The following is a 20,919-nucleotide window of genomic DNA, read 5'->3' as shown; positions in this document are numbered from 1 at the left end:
TAATAATAATAATAATAATAATAAGCTGAGCTGAAAATTATCCCTCACTCTCTGTCTCTTCCTGCAACAGACTTCACCTGGAACTCCGAACATTGCAACAGATTTCCGGGGAAAGTCAATGTTTGGTGTTTAACATTTGAGGTTCGCTTATGGCTACTTTCACACTGGCGTTTTTTTTAATACGTCGCAATGCGTCGTTTAGGGGAAAAAACGCATCCTGCAAAGTTGCCCCATAGAGTTACATTTCCGACGCATTGACACATGTCGCAACCGTCTTGCGACGGTTGCGCCGTGTTGTGGCGGACCGCCGGGAGCAAAAAACGTTAAATGTAACGTTTTTTGCAGCCGACGGACCGCTTTTTCCAACCGCGCATGTGCGGCCGGAACTCCGCCACCACCTCCTCGCACCTCACAATGGGGCAGCGGATGCGCCAGAGAAATGCATCCGCTGCCTCCGTTGTGCAGCGCATCAAACGCTAGCGTCGGAATCTCAGCCTGACGCAATGCGACGGACTGAATTCGACGCTAGTGTGAAAGTAGCCTAACTCTATGTAGTAAAAATGAAAATGATGGTTACTTTTTGATGTTTTTGTTTACTTTGTCCAGAAAAAATAAAAATAAAAAAAGTTTGCAAACCTACTTGGTTAATATGTACCAAGACTAAAGACTAAACGGAGTAACCCAAAAAAAAAAACACCAAAAAATAAATCAGCAGACAGAAAATTACATATAAAATCAGACTTAAATGCAAAAAAAACAGACATAATGAGAAGACAAGTGGAGGAGACATGAAGGTAGGCAAGGAAGAGGCTCGGGGCCGGCGTAGGACCTGGGGAAGCAGGATCGAGAGATCGCAGGGCAAGCAGCGCCAAGTGGGAGACACTGTGGATAATCATAGGATATACCTATATGTCAATATTGTTACATGTCATAAAAAAAAGCAGCTGCTTACCCATGGTGAGTCTAGACCGCTACAGCCCTCCTTGCGGCCCCTGACGCGCGTTTCGCTTGCTTGCTTTATCAAGGGGAGTAGATTGGTTAATAGGTAATAGAATTATAGATTTTGATACAGACAGCAATATTTTATGATTCTTTATCATTTATTTGATAGCACATTCTTCTTAGTCACAAATCAAATAATATCCCTGCTAGGACGAGTCTATGCACACAGGCTACTTGCATGCACAGTAGGTTATTGGGCTATTGTCATTTTTGATTGTTACGTTTGCATTTGTAGAACCTACATCTTGCATCTGGGAGTGTTATGGCTCTTGACATTTATTCCCGATCCTTTCAGTTTCATTTAAGGTTTATTCTTGAAAGTTTTTTGTTATTCTGACAGCTGATGTTATTTTATAAAGCACATAGGCTAATATGAAACGACCCCCACATTACCTGATCTCAAATCCCTCCATATTATTATCCAAAAATCTTATGCATATTTTTTTCTCCTTGTATACTACCTACTAGACCATGCCTCTGGCGCAGTATATAAAAATACTGGTCATGGCCATATCGCATGTTTAACTCGCTGCCCAGTGCACTCTAAAAAAACAGATCGTGACACTGAAATGGGAAAGATGACCGTACCCAGCAGACTCACACTTTTCTCCAGCTCTTTTGTTTGGAGGGTTATTTTGGTAGCATTGGGAGTTAACTCCACGTTTTTATTTAAAAGCCATTGGAAAGATTACGGTTATTTTCAATACTGCCAAGGATGGCGAGGTTGTAGTTGTATGTGGCTCCGTCATCTTGCTAAGACTAAAGGCTCTTCTGTTTCATAAAGAAACTAATTATAAATGGTGCCTAGTATTTAATGAGGTGCATAGACTTGGGGTCCAACAGCTGCAATTTAAAGGGGTTTACTGGATAAATGTTGATTTATGGTCTATTCTCAGGATATTCCATCAATATCAGATTCATCTAAGTCTTACAAGCTGATTAAAGGGGCAGACCAAGTGCAAAGATCCCTTTATTGTTCACCACGCACAGCGCCATACGTTTTGTAGTGGCTGTGCCAGGTATTGCAGTCCCTTTTACAAATGTTACCTGGAAAGCAATGAAGAGAACGCTGTACCCACTGGAGCAATGCACCCATTTTTTTTTTTTTTTTTTTTTTAGGCGGGAGGTAAAAAAGTCGTTCCCAACTGATCTCATATGGATGTCGTATCTTAAAAATAGAATATCAGACAGAATGATATTACTCTGTTTTCCACCAATTTATGACATAATGTTACATTGAATAAATGGACAGATCCCTCCGTGTTACTGTCTCGGTGCAATACAAGGCTTTGTAATCACATTTTACTATAGGAAGCAGGAGGTTTAGGTGAGAAAGCTTCAGCAGTCGGATAATTGAGAGAGGATCAAATGTAAAGGGCAATATATGACATGTAGGGCTATGCAATCCCCAAGGTCACTATTACCGAATGATTCACTTGTCTAACTAACATGTTGGGGTGTGCTGGTTCATTTAATGCTTTCAAATAAGACATCACAAATGGCAGCGTCCAGTGTCATCCAACATCATTATTAAATGTATTCGTAAGAAAACATAACATAGAAAAAGACAGTTTTATTATTTTTTTTTAGGTTTGTTGCTAATAGATTATTTCTTTATTTTGAATAAAACAACATTTTTACTGCTATTTCTTCTTTTTTTGTCTCTTTTTAATCATTTTTTTGTTATATAGTTTTAGTAAATTTTAATCATTTTATTTTTTATCATATAGTTTTAGTATTTGTCCAATTAAGAATCACTTACAAAACGAGCAAATACCCTGCAGTAAATAAAGAACGTAGATAAATGAATAGCAATAGTGCATGAAAATAACACAGGATGCTCAGTTAACATAATTTTGATTAAAAAAAAACATAAAAGCCATCCTACCGCGTCAAGGTGACCTTATCTGGGACAGTCCTGACCTCTAATATTAAAACCTTACCATATGTCAAGTGATGCACATGTGAGCAAGGTCCAAGCAGGACAGAGACCCTGACTAAAGGGAACCCAAGCCATGGGGAGCTATATAAACATAATGTCCAGTTCAAAGAAAAGGGAGGCTACATTTGCATAGAGTGTGAAAACCTACAGAGATAAACTGGAATATCAGTTGTTGTGCATGCAGGGTGTAGGCGCATGTTCACACTGGCCACTAAACAGACAAAACCTAAGAAAAACAAAATGAGCAAATAGCTCCTAGTAAGTAAATTAATAGCAATAGTGCATGAAAATAACATAGGGTGCTTAGTTAACATAATTTTGATAAAAAAAAAACGTAAAAACCATTCCACCACGTCAAGGTGACCGTATTTGGGACTGTACTAATTATTCATGACTTACTATACTTTTAAGTGTTTAACCCCTTTATGACCTTGGACAGGATAGTACATCCGAGGTCAGATCCCCTGCTTTGATGTGGGCTCCGGCGGTGAGCCCACATCAAAGCCGCGACATGTCAGCTGTTTTGAACAGCTGACATGTGCACGCAATAGCGGCGAGTTGAATCGCGATCCACCTGCCACTATTAACCAGTTAAATGCCGCTGTCAAACGCTGACAGCGACATTTAACTACCGCTTCCGGCCGCGCAGCCGGAAATGCGCTCATCACCGACCCCCGACACATGACCGGGAGTCAGCGATGCGTTGGCATAGCAACCAGAGATCTCCTTGAGACCTCTATGGTTACTGATGCCGGCTTGCTGTGACCGCCACCCTGTGGTCGGCGTTCATAGCAAGCCTGTAATTAAGCTACATAGGAGCGATCAGATGATCTCTGCTATGTAGCAGAGCTGATCAGGCTATGCCAGTTTCTAGCCTCACATGGAGGCTATTGAAGCATGGCAAAAGTAAAAAAAATGTTTAAAAAAATATGAAATAAATAAAACAAATAAAAGTTTAAATCGCCCCCCTTTTGCCCCATTCAAAATAAAGCAATAAAAATAAAATCAAACATACACGTATTTGGTATCACTGCGTTCAGAATCGCCCAATCTATCAATAAAAAAAAGGATTAACCTGATCGCTAAGCGGCGTAGTGAGAAAAAAATTAGAAATGCCAAAATTATGTTTTTTCGGTCACCGCAACATTGCATTAAAATGCAATAACGGGCGATCAAAAGAATGTATCTGCACCAAATATCATCACTAAAAACGCCAGCTCAGCGCGCAAGAAATAAGCCTTCACCCGACCCCAAAAACTAGAGACACTACGGGTCTTGGAAAATGGCGCAATTTTTTTTTTTTTAGCAAAGTTTGGATTTTTTTTCCACCACTCAGATAAAAAATTACCTAGACATGTTTGGTGTCTATGAACTCATAATGACCTGGAGAATCATAATGGCAGGTCAGTTTTAGCATTTAGTGAACCTAGCAAAAAAGCCAAACTAAAAAAAACACGCATGGGATTGCACTTTTTTTTTTTTGCAATTTCACCGTACTTGGAATTTTTTCCCCATTTTCTAGTACACGTCATGGTAAAACCAATGTCGTTCAAAAGTACAACTCGTCCTGCAAAAAACAAGCCCTCACATGGCCATATTGACAGAAAAATAAAAAAGTTATGGCTCTGGGAAGGAGGGAAGATAAAAAAGAGCACGGAAAAATGGAAAATCCCAAGGTCATGAAGGGGTTAAGTAGAAAAAAAAAGAATCACAATTGGGATGACAGATAAACAGGCAGAAAAGATTATTTGCCCAATTCCAAATATCACCATGTGCCACAATTAGCCCTTAAAGGGAATCTGTAAGCAGGTTTTTGCTATGTATTCTGAAAGAAGTATGATAAAGGGAGAGAGTCCCTGATCGAAAGGATGTTTCACATACTGGGCCATGTGCTGCTTTTTCAATAAAATCAGTGTTTCATCAGCAGGAATTTATCACTACAAGACAATCTGCCTGGTGGCTCCTAGTCCTGCTAATCTGTGTAGCCACGCCCCCACCACTGATTAGAAGCTTTCTGTCAATATACAGTATTAATAGAAAGTTGCCAAACAGTGGTGTAGGTGAGGTTATTCATATCTCAGCATTTTAGCACTGTTAGATCTGCATCAGATAAAACAGGATTGTATCAAAATGACAGCATGAAGACCTGTAAGTGACACATCGCTGGAATCAGGGTCTCATCCCATACATTATGCTGCTGTTACATGACTGAGCAAAAACCTTGTGACAGATTCCATGTAAATGATAAAAAGCCAAGTAATACATACCTGGCATTAGGCAAATCAAATGCACGTATGGTATATAACAAAAATGTAAACCTTCAATGAATATAATAAAAATGAAACAATGGCCAAAAATAGGTGGCAATAGAAAAAGCATCTACAACCATTTTTATATCAGTTTCCTCTGGTGAGGCCGCCGCTCTCCTGCTATTCTGTCACATTTTATATACATACTGTACGTGTTTTTATCCTTTTTGTATTAAATAAAGATTCACAGTTTCGTCCTATATGTACATTTGATTTACCTAATAGTCGCTTGCTTTGTGGTGGATATTTACCTGTTTAAAGGGAATCGGTCACAAGGTTTTTGCTATTACTTCTGAGAGCAGAATGACATACGTGCAGAGAGCCTGATTCCAGTGATGTGTTATTTACTGGGCTCCTTGTCCCAGTTTCAATAAGTCAATGTTTAATCAGCTGAAGATTATCAGTAGAGGACTAGTGGTCTCGTGACTTCAAGTCCACCTGCTCTTTGTAACCATTGATTGGCAGCTTTCGGCCCATGCACATTGCATTACAGCCAATCAGTGGTGGGGGCGGAGTTGTACAGAGCTCAGCATTCAGAGAACTGCTAGATCTGCAGAAGATAAAACAGGAATTTTATCAAATCAGGAAGTAGCCTAGTAAGTGACCCATCACTGAAATCAGGGTCTCCGCCTGAACATCATGCTGATCTCAGATTAAATAGCAAAATCCTGGTAACAAATTTTTCTTTAAGTACAAGGACACTTACATTTGTTTGCCTGATATCTTGATACTCTTTAGGGTTTTTTTTTTGTTTTTTGTGCCAGAATATCCACAATTATGTTTGTTGGGTAGAAGATTTAATGGTGAAATAGATCTTCTATTATGCTGGAATGGATTGGGGGTGGATCTGTTAAAGGGGTCTCCAATGGAATAATTTTCTGACCCACATTAATTTTGAGCCAAAAAGACAGACTCCACAAAAATCTTTTATTTGGGAGCTGTTTGGCCTGAACAACAAACAGCATGAATCAGGGACCGGCTCTGGCCTTTCAGATATTTATGTGTTAGTATGAGACTCTGTGGCATTTCAGAGAAAACATTAAAGCTTTAAAATAAGATGACTAGGCAACAAGATAAGTCCCTGCCTGCTTCTCCCTGCCCTGCTCTCTTAGAGCGACAGATCTCCCAATACAAACACATAGGGAAAGGACTGTCAGTCTCAGGGAGCTGGGAGGGGACAAGCCAGAAGGGACCTGCCTCTGTGACTAGTCACCGCATCCCTGGCACTATGTTCAGCTAGGTTTTTTGTCTAAAATAACGGAAGTGGTCTCAGATTTATGCTACGTTTCGGGCATCATGAATCAACTGGCTGGTGCCCTTTAAATGCAGATTTGCTTCTGGAACAAATACCTCCACTACTTTGCCAAGAATTGCCTAACACAAAATGCTAATCATGGAAACCTATTAATTAGAACAAAATTCAATATTGTGTAACTGAGGTCATTGCACCATTAATATTAACGACAGAGATGGAAGCAAAAGGAAATGGAGGATTTCAAGCCAAAGAATCAACTACCTGTATTTTTCGGCGTATAAGATGACTGGGCGTATAAGACGACCCCCAACTTTCCGGGGGTCATCTTATACACCGGGTGTTGTCTTATACGTTGTGTGCAGGGAGCGGTCCTGGATGGTTCCCAGGGTCTGGAGGAGAGGAGACTCTCCTTCAGGCCCTGGGATCCATATTCGTGTAAAAAAAAGAATAAAAATAAAAAATATGGATATACTTACCCCTCCGACATCCCCCGGAGTTCTCCAGATTCTCAACGGTGCATGCGGCGGCTTCCGTTCCCATGGATGCATTGCCTGCCGCGAAGGACCTTTGTGACATCGCGGTCACGTTACCGCGGTGTCACAAAGGTCCTTCGCGGTGCGCAATGCATCCCTGGGAACGGAAGCCACCGCATGCACCGCTGAGAATCGAGAGAATTCCGGGGGCCATTGGAAGGTAAGTATATCCATATTTTTTATTTATTTATTTATTTTTTTACACGAATATGGATCCCAGGGCCTGAAGGAGAGTCTCCTTCACCGCTCCCTGCACCATATGCGGCGACTTCAGAGCTCCACACATGCCGTAACCGGCGTATAAGACGACCTCCGACTTTTGAGAAGATTTTCAGGGGTTAAAAAGTCATCTTTTCTTATGGAAAATACGGTAATTCATTTCCTGGGCCCCGATTACAGTTTGTGGCAATGAAGGCTTCACCCTTTGGACACCCGCTATTTATTTTAAATCTACTTTCTATGCAGGGCTTAAATCTGCATGAGGTTAATATAGGAAAGCCCAATAGTATTTAAGGAAATAGAGATATAGTATGTTCTCCTGGTAGCATAAAGCCGCGCTGCCTTAGCCGTGGTTTGTAAAAATGGGGCATGAGACAAAATCTTTGACCCTTAGGGCTCATTTGGTTGTTAGATTTTCACGTACGAGAAAAAAAGGTCTGAGTTTCATCAGTGATTTTCATCAGATCTTCATCAGTGTCATCCAAGTTTCATCAGTTTGTTCAATTTTCATCAGTTTTTCTTATATGTGAAAAACAAAAAGTTTCCTCACTTTCTCATGAAAAACTGACAGCACACAGATGGCATCCATTTTTATAATGGACCCATAGAATTTGATTGCCCAGTTTGGTCCAATTCTTGGATCAATATTGGATAACTCATCACAATTTTGCTTGGAACTCACTGTACCCCTGGGGAAGCCACAACCCCTGAGGAAGCCACAGCTTAATGGAGATACGCATGGGGCCTTGCTCTTCTCCTCATCCTATTATTGACTACCATACAGCTCTTTTCTGGTCTTTATGTTATGTTATCATGTTACTTGTCACTTTATACACTAATGGTTGGAGCATTGTTGGTTTAGGTTGTGCGTCAACATTTCGGTTTCATTTTTTGCGCACTTTCATTCATGTTTATTTGGTTCTTGACATTGTTATTTGTATGTTGGATTTCTTTTCATAACCATTGCTGTCAACAGTTATTTGATTATCAGATATCAATATATCTATTATTAACAGCATCCTGGCTGTATACGTCATTGTACAGGTAGATGAGGATAGCCGTCAGCCCTATTGTGGGCATGCTTAGTTCTGTATATATGACAATTTGGTATTTTTAATTGTTTTTAAATTTGTGTTATTTTGTTTGTCTTTTCATATAGATAAAAAAGGTTTTTCGTTGTTGATCCGTTTGTTTTTGGCATACTTCTTTTCTTGCCATTGGTTTGCACGGACCACAAAAAAAATCACAGACATGTGAACAGCCGCATAGACTGTCATAGGTACGGGTGCCATCTATGAAGAATACGGATCCTGGAGCAGCCAGTGCCAGGCAGCAGCTGCCAAGGCAAACAGGATCATGGGGTGCATTAAGAGAGGTCTGGATACACATGATGAGAGCATTATACTGCCTCTGTACAAATCACTGGTTAGACCGCACATGGAGTACTGTGTCCAGTTTTGGGCACCGGTGCTCAGGAAGGATATAATGGAACTAGAGAGAGTACAAAGGAGGGCAACAAAATTAGTAAAGGGGATGGGAGAACTACAATACCCAGATAGATTAGCGAAATTAGGATTAGTTAGTCTAGAAAAAAGATGACTGAGGGGCGATCTAATAACCATGTATAAGTATATAAGGGGACAATACAAATATCTCGCTGAGGATCTGTTTATACCAAGGAAGGTGACGGGCACAAGGGGGCATTCTTTGCGTCTGGAGGAGAGAAGGTTTTTCCACCAACATAGAAGAGGATTCTTTACTGTTAGGGCAGTGAGAATCTGGAATTCCTTGCCTGAGGAGGTGGTGATGGCGAACTCAGTCGAGGGGTTCAAGAGAGGCCTGGATGTCTTCCTGGAGCAGAACAATATTGTATCATACAATTATTAGGTTCTGTAGAAGGACGTAGATCTGGGGATTTATTATGATGGAATATAGGCTGAACTGGATAGACAAATGTCTTTTTTCGGCCTTACTAACTATGTTACTATGTTACTATGTTACTATGATCCCACTTGTATGCAAAAATCTGACACGCGAATGAGCGCTTAGATGAATCCTATCAATCCCTTGTAATTAGAAATATATGCCTGATGCTTCTTCTCACCCTACTTCTGCTGTCTACAAGGGCCGCGTACACTTAATCTATGGTAGCAACATGCTATGGAGGCCATTTGTTTCTGAGCTGTATCCTTTCTTCTCGCGGATGTTAATAAAGCCTGTGTATTCCAGAAATTTGCTGCTTCAACACTTTGCGACATTAACTAAAATTAAAAACGGGAATGGATTTGCCAGTGTATTTTTAGACCAGCGGAAAGTATCTCCGAGCATGCTAGATAGATTTAGCTTGAGGATATTTCCATTTAAAACAGCTAAGGGATATATTCTCAAGAGCGTGCGCTGTAAAAATGCAGAAACCAGAACGTCGAGAGGAATAATCGAGGTATGTAGAGAGGGAAGGGACGGTAATAATGCGGAGCATGAGAGCAGGGTGATGTTCGGCTTCAGCACCGCTGCTGCCTTCGCCTGTTTACACCGACGTCTGCTAAGAAATTGCTTCTCGACAGCTACCCAGATGGTGCAGAGTTACTGTATGTGCGGCAGCCTGTAGAAAAGTCATCTGATTTGGTTGTTAACAAAACACAAGAACACGGCCAAGTCGCAGCATTCGCTAAGCGCGGTCATTAGCAATTGTTCTGAAAGCAGCGACAGACTTTGTCATGTTGTACAATGACATTTATTCTAACTTTACTTTGTTAGAAGAAAAGTTCTGTAAAAAAGACCATGTTAAGTAAAAAATAAAGAAGCTCAAAATTAATAAATTTTAATTAGAAATCACCTATGGTATTTGTTAATGCAAAAACACGCTTACCCTATGTAAAAAAAAAAAAACATCCCAATGCTTGTAATTTCTTGTAGGACAATCAGGATATTTCATCTTTCTTATATATGTCAACACTATATTGATTGTGAAAGATCAGAGAGATTTAAAAGGAATCTGTCAGCTGTTTTGCAATGTAATCTGAGAGTGGAATAATGTAGGAGCAGGGACTCTGATTTCAGCGATATGTCACTTACTGGGCTTGTGTTTTGCTGTTTCAACATAATCTCTATTTTTCAGCAGGAGATTATCACCAGAGGACTAGATGCCTTGTGACTCTTAGGGTACCGTCACACTATACCATTTCGATCGCTACGACTGTACGATTCGTGACGTTCCAGCGATATCGTTACGATATCGCTGTGTCTGACACGCAGCAGCGATCAGGGATCCTGCTGAGAATCGTACGTCGTATCAGATCGTTTAGAACTTTCTTTCATCGCTGGATCTCCCGCTGTCATCGCTAGATCGGTGTGTGTGACACCGATCTAGCGATCTAGCGATGCGATCCAGCGATGCGTTCGCTTGTAACCAGGGTAAACATCGGGTTACTAAGCGCAGGGCCACGCTTAGTAACCCGATGTTTACCCTGGTTACAAGCGTAAAACTAAAAAAAAACAAACAGCACATACTTACATTCTGGTGTCCGTCAGGTCCCTTGCCGTCTGCTTCCCGCACTGTGACTGCCGGCCGTAAAGTGAAAGCAGAGCACAGCGGCTGTGCTTTCACTTTCACTTTACGGCCGGCAATCACAGTGCGGGAAGCAGACGGCAAGGGACCTGACGGACACCAGAATGTAAGTATGTGCTGTTTTTTTTTTTTTAGTTTTACGCTTGTAACCAGGGTAAACATCGGGTTACTAAGCGCGGTCCTGCGCTTAGTTACCCGATGTTTACCCTGGTTACCCAGGGACCTCGGCATCGTTGGTCGCTGGAGAGCTGTCTGTGTGACAGCTCCCCAGCGACCACACTACGATTTACCTACGATCACGGCCAGGTCATATCGCTGGTCGTGATCGTAGGTAAATCGTATAGTGTGACGGTACCCTTAGTCCAATCACACCCCCACCACTGATTAGCTCTGTGTCACGATGCAATGTACAGATAGAGCTGCTAATCAGTGGTGTGAGAGGCGTTCCACCAATATGACAACTCTTGATGTTTGTATGTATGAAAATGTACTGTGTTTTATTGCTGTCCTCCTGTTAGGCTGCAGTTCCTGCTAGTGAGGCATTACTAGGGTTAACTGTAGGGCTAGCCCATGGTTGGGGAGGAATATAGGGACTTGTGGGTTAGTTTCAGTTTTGTGTAACTAGTAAGTTAGTTGAGGATTAGGAAGAGAAAACTAATAGTAGGTGATCCCCAGAGGAGCATCCTTACTTGATTGCCAAAAAGTGGAAAGGTAGTGGTTAGTGAGAAAGGCAGAGCTTAAACTGGCGCTATACACAGAAATGATGAAGAACACCATCTCTCTCTGCCATGTACCAACTGCAAAGTTGAACATGTCTATCAAAAGTGTGTAACTGTATTGTACCAAGCAAAATGACAGCTGTTACTCCTGCTATTCAGTGTGCACAAGGTGAACTGTTCGTAAAAAGCATTTTGTGTTTATGGACTGGTCTGGTTTCCTTATCTCGGGTCGAAGGGAACCGACCTTGGGGGACTCACAGAAACATGGCTGTACACACAAGCAAGACCCCATTTATCTGTAGTGAGCTGAGGCACAAAAATTGAATACCTCACCTGAGGCTACCGCCCTGAGCCCCGTTACATGTGGGAAAGGTTATGCACAGCTCGGCATTTAGAGCTCTGCTCGATCTGCAGTAGAGAAAACTGTGATTCTGTCACAACTGCTGCACCTAGTAGAGTAAGTGATACATCACTGGAATCAGGGACTCTGCTTCTATATAATGCTACCTTCAGATTACATAGCCAAAAAACCTGTAGAGACAAGTGACCTGGTGGAACAGGAAAATTGTAGTCTACATGGTTGTTTTCAAGTTAGATAGTGCCTTGCCCATGACTTCCCAAGTCGGACCTCCAAGGATCAGCAATTAATCCCTTTGTTATTGATTGAGGAAAACTTACAATCTTTAAAAGATCATCATGGCCTTATCAGGAATTTCTTTAATGCTGATCTTTTTATAGTGCTTTGATTAAAGGGGTTATCCAGGACTTGTGAGCCTTAGAACAAACAGATAGGTAGTTGCTAACTGACGGGGCATGACTACCGATGTCATGCTGATTGACAGCCCTCTCCTCACTGCCTAACTTAAGAGCTGCCAATCAGCATGACGTCGGCAGTCACATAAAATTGACAGAGCAGCCGAGAAGGGGAAGAGTAAGAGCTGCTCTGCTTACGTGGAGCATCTGAATCACCGGCAGGAGAAGTCGATGACCGCTCTGAGCCGGCGCTGGGTGGAAAAGGCAGGTAGGTAGTAACTATATGCCTGACAGTATTTAGGCCCATAGTTAAAAAATATAAAATTGTCCTTGTTACCCCCTTTAATTACATTGTATGTGAAATATATAAGTTGGCAGGCAAGCTTGTTTCTTACTAGGGGCCTTTGCATTTCTCACCCTAGGCTTCTCCTTATTCTTCCTCTGAATCTATTGGATGTGTTACGTCACTTCATATTGAGGTGTATTACATGAGCGTAAAACATGATTTATTAGACAGCAGTGGCCTAGATTTCATTTCAATCAGGTTCGATTGATGCATGAAAACACATGCAAACATTTCAAAGTTAACTGTATCAGTCACTTACTAAAGGCCCCTTCACACTAAGCGACGCTGCAGCGATACCGACAACGATCCGGATCGCTGCAGCGTCGCTGTGTGGTCGCTGGAGAGCTGTCACACAGACAGCTCTCCAGTGACCAACGATCCCGAAGTCCCCGGGTAACCAGGGTAAACATCGGGTTACTAAGCGCAGGGCCGTGCTTAGTAACCCGATGTTTACCCTGGTTACCAGCGTAAAAGTAAAAAAAAACAAACACTACATACTTACCTACCGCTGTCTGTCCCCGGCGCTCTGCTTCTCTGCACTCCTTCTGTACTGGCTGTGAGCACAGCGGCCGGAAAGCAGAGCGGTGACGTCACCGCTCTGCTTTCCGGCTGACCGACGCTCACAGCCAGTACAGAAGGAGTGCAGAGAAGCAGAGCGCCGGGGACAGACAGCGGTAGGTAAGTATGTAGTGTTTGTTTTTTTTTACTTTTACGCTGGTAACCAGGGTAAACATCGGGTTACTAAGCGCAGCCCTGCGCTTAGTTACCCGATGTTTACCCTGGTTACCAGTGAAGACATCGCTGGATCGGTGTCACACACGCCGATCCAGCGATGTCCACGGGAGATCCAGCGACGAAATAAAGTTCTGGACTTTGTTCAGCGACCAACGATCTCCCAGCAGGATCCTGATCGTTGGTCGCTGTCACACAGAACGATTTCCTTAACGATATCGTTGCTACGTCACAAAAAGCAACGATATCGTTATGTGTGAAGGTACCTTAAGAAGTTTAGGAAAGGACTGTATCCTCAGTGTTACTATTTTGCCAGCTGTGAATTGCCATGCTGAGCCTTTGTAATTCCCAGTGACCATATTTGAAATGCACATAACGATAATTGTTTTGTACTTTAAGCTATTTAGAGCATTAAAGTTTTTGTTTCTTGCTACTTTCTATATTGCTTTGTATATTTTTAGCATTTTAAATATTTTACCAATATAAACAGACATAAAATATCCCGGACTCAGATGTACCATTGTGTATTTGTACTATACAGAATGTGTTACAGACAGTAGTAACTCCCTGTGTAATATATATATATATGGGAGATATATATGGGCCGTTGTTATCCCACAGCTCATTATGCACCACCTATTTTTTTCTCTAGAACAATCCACCAATAATTTAAAGATATCAAGTCTATTAGCTTGTGCCCTTTTGTTCAATCAGTTAGGAGGAAACTGCTTTTTTAAGTTGACAGTGGCCCCGTTACCCATTGGGCCCCTGTGCGTCCGCACAAGTTATACCAATGAGAGGTCCACCCGTGATTTGTCATGTTTTTGGCATTACTTCGCTTTATGCAAGTTTTATTGCAACTCTTGTTTTTTTGTGCATTGAAAGGTTCATCTGTGCACATAGAAAACAATAGAACATCAGATAACGATAAAACATATTAAAGTGTTTCTCTCTAGTGAACAGTTTATGTGACTGATTATTTTTGTTGCTTTGCTTCTCTCATTATCAATATTAATATGAATTCAATCTTTTTTTTCTAACGTGAAAAAAGTTGTAATCCACTGTGCGCCCGTTGCTATAAAACCTAATTTGTTGATGAAGAGAAACTGTGAGGTCACCATTTGAAAGCAGTTTGCTGGTAATAATGTAAAGCTCAAGCCTAAAAGTCTCTATGCACTTTCAGCTAAATATATATGGGGGGCTCAGATGATGTGGAGGGGAGAGAAAGATCAGAAAAAGTAACGATCAGGCATTAATTATTGAGATTCTTAAGAAACAACTAACATTGCTAGCATAAAAATCTCAACTTTATTAATGCATAATTAAAAAAAAAACAGCCTTCCACAGTTTTATATACTGATATAGAGCTCAGCACCTTTACAGAAAAGTTCAAAATAGCAACATAGCCATGGCCTTCCTAACTCATGTATTCTATAATAGTCAATGGGATAAATAGTTAGACGGCAGAGGTTAAAGGGGTTGTCTGGTCTTAGTCTACAAGTCTGCAGTCACTTTATTTGACTGCAGGCTTGTGAAACCTCACATCGTGTGCACTGCGTGCTGTGAGGACTCTCTTGTGTCGGCGCTGGGAGCAGGTGGTCAGTTAACCACAAGTAAATGATTTGCATATTTCCGGACACATTCCGACTAGACATGTCCAGCCTCTTTCAATGCTGTGCACGTCTAGTTGGCAGACGACTGCATAAATGCAAATCATATTCTAAGGCTGAACAACCCTGTTAACCAAATCAAACTTTACAACAACAACAGGTATCTCTGCACTAGTTTCAATCTTGCAGCGCTGGGGTCCTGGGTTCAAATCCCACCAAGGACAAGATCTGCAAGGTGTTTGTATGTTCTCCCCATGTTTGGTGGGTTTTCTCCGGGTTCTCTGGTTTCCTCCCATGTTCCAAAGACATACTGACAGGGAATTTAGATTGTGAGCCCCAATGGGGACAGTGATCAGGAATGTAAAACACTACGGAATATGATGATGCTGTATAAGCAAAGCATAATAAATAGGGTATATAATGAACAGCGGCCTATACGAACTTTTGTAAGGACCTGGCTTGGTGACAATCATAATATTGACAGACAGGTTTTATAAAACACTGTACATACTGATTTAAACACTTTTTTTTCCTTTTATCTGTTGTGTTAAATGTCCTATGTAATGAGGTGATGTCAAAATAACTGATCTTCATATTTTATAGCATCAAAATAATAATAACAAAATAAAAAAACAAATAATAGTAACAATAATAAAAATTGTATATTTTGTATAGTTATGCAAAAATAATACATGACTATTTCATAGCCAGAGAAACTATATGTGCTATTACAGATTTCATTTTACAGTCTGATTTTTTACGTCTTTTAAGCAATAATGACATTAAGGGCAAAAATAGCAGGAGGCTTTGTTCTTCATGTCCTCAACCCCCCATCAGGCACAAAAGAAAATTAAATAGAGTAAATTAAGTTGCACAGGGTGAAAAGTGCACTGGGAAGGAGGAAAAATAAATGTCCTTGCGTCTGATGATAAATGTCAATCTTATTATTTATTGTCATCTGCATCACGTATCAAACAATAAAGACATCCAAAATGTAATAAAACAATAAAACAATACAGAACTAATTCATATCTAACCTAGAGTTATTTGTGCTCTATAATTTTATTATATTTTTCAGTGTGCTTTTCTGAATTTTCGTGGTGTGAAAGTAACCGGTCGCCTCAATGTGACGAACGGACACAGGTTACCTATGGTATTCCATCATGAAAAATGAGCGTCACATTGGAATCTTTGTGTAGGTTTTTATTATACCGCCTATGCAGGACGGCTCTTTCCCTAAGGCCGGTGGAGCAGATTTAGTGGGATGTCAAAATGGACAATAGGAAGCAAACATTATGAAATGCTGAAGTGATGGGAAGTTTAACAGGGCACAGTTGAATGTAAGATTTTGGCGGTGAGAGGCATAAGAACCTGCTAAAGATACAGAGAGATATTAACACTTCCCATCCGTAAGAGAAGAAAGCAGACAGGATGGAAACTGATTTTACGCAGAACGTTCGGCATCTTTTGACACCGAGCTCCGACATTCTTTGACTTCAGTGAGATCAGTCAATACTTAATTTTCCTATGAATGATTACAATCTGTAGGTCATTTATATTGGAGGGACGTGTCGGACTTTGTATGACTTACTGCTGGGAGATGAATAGTGGACTCTTCATGAGACAATATTACACTTCTCCGGATCGGGGACCAGAAGGATTATTTTTTAGGCTTATTTTATTTGTAATAATAACTATAGCCTAATACAAGGCTGACAGACATGGGGATCATCACTTTGGAAATGCAGTTTGGAACAAGTGTATGGTCGGCAGTTTAGAAGACTCATGGGCCATGATTAGACATGAGTTAAATTGATCGGCTCAGGGCTTATTCGGCAAGCTATAGTGCTTACCAGATAAGCCCTCACCCGATCAAATTTGCTCATCCCTAGGCATGATATACAGTAGGGTAATGAAACAAAATCGTAAAGTGAATTAAATTGAACGCTGGTTGTATTTAAGGGGTTGTTCAGATTGAGGCTGCAAGTCTGCAGTCACTCTACGTACTGCACTCTGTGAGGATGCTCCAGTGCTAGGAGCAAGTGGTCATGTCACTGCCACGTTTCCCTGAAAAATGCCCACAGGAAAATTGCCCACAGATAAAATGCCCACAGGAAAATTGCACACACGGAAAATTCCCCACACGGAAATTTGCCCACATGGAAAATTGCCCATTGCAGCATCACAAAGTTTCAGATCTATGATATTTGAGGTGAAAGGTGAAGATGTTTACATGATGTGTGATCAACTTGTGATTTACAGCTGACCTAGTGCAAAATTGCAAACATGCTGAAGATCTGTGGTTTGTAGCAGTCTGTCATTACTCATTACCAGCCAGAGATAGATCTAGTCTGCTCTCATCTCTCACTGATTCTGCCTTACTCCTCCCACCAGCCCAGAAGAGCAGCACAATGCATGCAGAAACAGCAGCAGTGTGATCCAGAGGAGCCATCACTGCTATCAGTACCCACAAAGTATCACTGTATTATCTGTGGAGTTACATGGGACTGCAGGTCAGATCTAATACATTATCATGTCAGTGGGAGCCCTCCAAAAGCAGGGTGCTGCTGGCTGAGATAGATGGTCCTGGAAGCCCAGAAGGCACCACAGAAAGGTGAGATTCTGTCAGAATCTGTCAGAGGAGCCGGAAGTGCCATAGCAACACCGCTCTCCCATTGACTTCAGTGGCAGTGAATCTGGGGTCTGCACTTCCTTCCCTGTCCTCTTATGACTACCAAGAGTAAGACTGAACAGACCCTACCTAGTTATGTATCATACACATATACTGCAGGTGCAGGCAGGCATAGGATGGAAGGAAATGCAGAGTGGATTTGAATAAGGGTCTCTAGGCCCAGACACACCACAGTGAGAGTGGAATAAGGGTCTCTAGGCCCAGACACACCACACTGAGAGTGGAATAAGGGTCTCTAGGCCCAGACACACCACGATGATGAGAGTGGAATAAGGGTCTCTAGGCCCAGACACACCACACGGAGTGGAATAAGGGTCTCTAGGCCCAGACACACCACACGGAGTAGAATAAGGGTCTCTAGGCCCAGACACACCACACGGAGTGGAATAAGGGTCTCTAGGCCCACACACACCACAATGAGAGTGGAATAAGGGTCTCTAGGCCCACACACACCACAATGAGAGTGGAATTATTGTTAGCACAGTGGAATGACAACTCCTAAGAACAAAATCCGTACTCTGGGACTAGGGATGAGTGAACCAAACCGAACCTGTAGAACCTGGAGAAGTAAACTGGGCCCAGAGACCTTTGTTGAAATCCATTTTGCATTTTCTTTGCTGCCTGTGTTGTGCTGTATTGTATTTCAATGGAGCCCATGGAAGTCAAGGACAATCACCGGCAGTTAATTTTATTTGCAGGTGTGCAATGATTGTTTAATAAACTTAAGTTATTGTTGTTATTAGATCTCCTTAATAAACTGTTCTTAATAAACTTGTGGGTAGTTTTCTGTGTGGGCAATTTTCGCCGACATTCTGACCTATAATTCTATACTATTCTCTGTTCTGCAGAGCATCTCACTTACACCTGCATACTATCCCCCTGTCCTTCAGAGCATTTAATCTATATCTCTTTGCTATTTTCTGTCCTGCAGAGCATCTCACCTATAATTCTATATTATTCTCCTGCCCCGCAGAGCATCTTGCGTATACCTGCATACTATCCCCCTGTCCTGCATTACATTTAACCTATATCTCTTTGCTATTCTCTGTCCTGCAAAGCATCTCGCCTATAATTCTAACCGGAGAGATGTTGGCAGAGTCTTCGAACTCCTACGGGCGAATTCCCTATATGCAAAGTTGGAGAAGTGTGTGTTTGAGCAGGAGTCCTTACCTTTCCTGGGCTATATCATCTCGGCCCAGGGATTGGCTATGGATCCTGCCAAACCACAGGCTGTGATGGACTGGCAGGAACCCCATTCTCTTAAAGCGGTGCAGCGCTTTATGGGGTTCATAAATTACTATCGCCAGTTCATCCCCCACTTCTCAACTTTGGTAGCTCCCTTGGTATCCCTCACCAAGAAGGGAGCGAATCCCAAATTGTGGTCGGAAGAGGTCTCCAAGGCCTTCACTTCTATAAAGTCCCATTTTGCTAGCGCTCCCATCTTACATCGTCCCGATGTGGATAAGCCATTCCTTATGGAGGTGGATGCCTCATCCGTTGGTGCTGGAGCAGTCCTCTATCAAAAGGATGCTCAAGGTCGGAAGCATCCATGCTTCTTCTTCTCTAAGACCTTCACACCAGCGGAGAGAAATTACTCCATCGGGGATAGGGAGTTGCTAGCAATAAAGTTGGCCTTTTCGGAGTGGAGACATCTTTTGGAAGGTGCTCGGTTTCCCTTCCAAGTCTTCACGGACCACAAAAATTTGGTCTATTTGCGTACAGCCCAGCGGCTGAATTCTCGTCAGGCTAGATGGTCCTTGTTTTTCTCCCGGTTCCACTTCACTCTCCATTATCTCGCCGGGGAGAAGAACATTCGTGCTGATGCTCTCTCTCGCTCCCTTGTGTCAACTGAGGAGGAGGAAGAGGAGCCTCGGCTTATTGTCCCTTCAGAGAGTCTGAGAACCGTAGCTCCGGTTTCGCTTGAGTCTGTGCCTCCGGGCAAGACTTTTGTTCCCATCAATTTGCGACCGGAGGTTCTCTCTTGGGCTCATTCGTCCAGAGTGGGTGGACACTTTGGGGCATAGAGGACATCTGAGTTGCTGGCGAGAATGTACTGGTGGCCACATATGGTTCGTGACGTCGGAGACTACGTTCGGGCATGTGTCTCTTGTGCCAAAAATAAGTCTCTCCGTCAACGGCCAGCTGGTTTGTTATACCCTCTGCCGGTGGCAGACAGGCCCTGGGAGATGGTCGGGATGGACTTTGTGGTGGGTTTGCCCAAGTCTCATGGCTGTACCATCATTTGGGTAATCACCGACCATTTTTCTAAAATGGTGCATTTGGTGCCGCTTCCTCGGCTACCTTCTGCACGGGCCTTGGCAGCGTTGTTTATTAAACACATCTTCCGCCTTCACGGTATGCCAGACAAAATTGTCAGTGATCGGGGTCCCCAGTTTGCGTCTCGGTTCTGGAGAGAGCTTTGTCATCTTCTCAGTATTGAGTTAAATCTCTCTTCGGCATATCATCCCGAGACAAATGGGTTGGTGGAGAGAGCCAACCAGATCTTGGTCACATATCTGCGACATTTTGTCTCTGCTAGGCAAGATGACTGGGCATCTTTGCTACCGTGGGCGGAGTTTGCTCTGAACAATGCTGTAGCTGACTCCACTGGACAGACCCCATTCCTCCTCAACTATGGTCAGCATCCGCGGGTACCTGTGCCCATGCCCGTGTCTTCCGCCGATTCCAGGGTGGCAGACTGGGCTGTGGAGGCACGGGACATTTGGGATCGAACTCAGGATGCCATTCGGGCTTCCAAGGAGAGAATGAGGTCCTCCGCCGACGCACATCGGCGCCCCGCTCCAACCTTTGCTCCTGGCGACTTAGTGTGGCTCTCCGCCCGTAACATCAGGCTGCGAGTTGAGTCTACTAAGTTCGCACCTCGCTACTTAGGTCCTTTTAAGGTCCTCGAACAGGTTAATCCTGTAGTTTAACGTCTAGCCCTTCCTCCACGCCTAGGTATCACCGACACCTTTCATGTGTCCCTCCATAAGCCCGTGTACATGTCCCGGTTTTCTGAGTCATCTACTGGGACGTCGGGTTCGTCTACGGACGATTACGAGGTGAACGCTATCTTGGGTACAAGGTGGTTCGTGGCAAAAAATTTTATTTGGTGGACTGGATGGGTTACGGTCCTGAGGATAGATCCTGGGAGCCTGCTGAGCACATTCGGGCTCCGCAGCTCATTGCTGCCTTCGAACGTGGCGAGGCCCAAGGAAGGGGGGGCCCTAGGAGGGGGG

The 20,919-nt window shown here is 42.6% G+C and overlaps 1 protein-coding gene across 9 annotated transcripts in view; it reads left to right on the top strand.

The window, feature by feature from the left end:
• FGF13 (fibroblast growth factor 13) overlaps positions 1–20,919 on the top strand; it is a 614,209-nt gene that overhangs the window by 330,924 nt on the left and 262,366 nt on the right. The window lies entirely within an intron of this gene.

The sequence above is a fragment of the Ranitomeya imitator genome, chromosome 2 (assembly GCF_032444005.1).
Source record: "Ranitomeya imitator isolate aRanImi1 chromosome 2, aRanImi1.pri, whole genome shotgun sequence".
NCBI classification, from domain to species: domain Eukaryota; kingdom Metazoa; phylum Chordata; class Amphibia; order Anura; family Dendrobatidae; genus Ranitomeya; species Ranitomeya imitator.
The sequence above is the reverse complement of the archived record's forward strand: the minus strand, read 5'-3'. Positions and strand labels throughout refer to the sequence as shown.